The following is a 916-nucleotide window of genomic DNA, read 5'->3' as shown; positions in this document are numbered from 1 at the left end:
TGACAAATTGTAACCTGTATACTGTTATTTCCAAGCTGATCCTGATACTGAATTGTAGCCTGTTACTTCCCGAATCCACCACTTGTCTGTCAGTTTCACACACTGTGGTGGCTTTTGTATTACTGTAATGCTGGAAGCTATACCACTGGAATTTCAAATACCAGCAGGCTTTAGTGGCGCTTTCAGACTAAGAAGAAGGATCTGGCAGTCTATTTCTGAGAAATTGGTCAGTGAAAACCTTAAGAATAGCATCAGACCACTGTCTGATATACCACCAAAAGATAAGCCCCTCAGATTAGAAGACGCTCAAAATAAAACCGGGTAAGAGCTGCCTCCTCCAAGTAGAGTTGTCATTAATGACATGGATGGAGTAGACCTTCATTTGCTCCTGTGGCATGACTCAAAATGAGAAGAAACAGATGCAAACATCCATTAATAATTGGAATGTGGGATGTACTATGTAGGAATCTAGGAAAATTGGAAGTTGTCAAAAATGAAATGGAATGCATAAAGATTGATATCCTAGGTGTTAGTGAACTGAAATGAACTGCCATTGGCCATTTTGAATCAGACAATCATATGGCCTGCTATTCTGGGAATGACACATTGAAGAGTAATGGTATCACATTCATCGTCAAGAAGAACATTTCAAGATCTATTCTGAAGTACAACGTGTCAGTGATAGGATACTTTTCATACGCATACAAAGAATACCATTTAACACTATTATTCAAATTTACCCACCAACTACTAATGCCAAAGATGGGGAAATTGAAGATTTTACCAATTTCTGCAGTGAGAAGTTGAAGAAACTTGCAATCAAGATGCACTGATAATTACTGGCAATTGGAATGTGAAAGCGGAAAACAAAGAAGAAGGATTGATAGCTGGAAAACATGGCCTTGGTGATAGAAAT

The sequence above is a fragment of the Loxodonta africana genome, chromosome 1 (genome assembly GCF_030014295.1).
Source record: "Loxodonta africana isolate mLoxAfr1 chromosome 1, mLoxAfr1.hap2, whole genome shotgun sequence".
Lineage (NCBI taxonomy): Eukaryota > Metazoa > Chordata > Mammalia > Proboscidea > Elephantidae > Loxodonta > Loxodonta africana.
Note: the sequence above shows the minus strand (reverse complement) of the source record.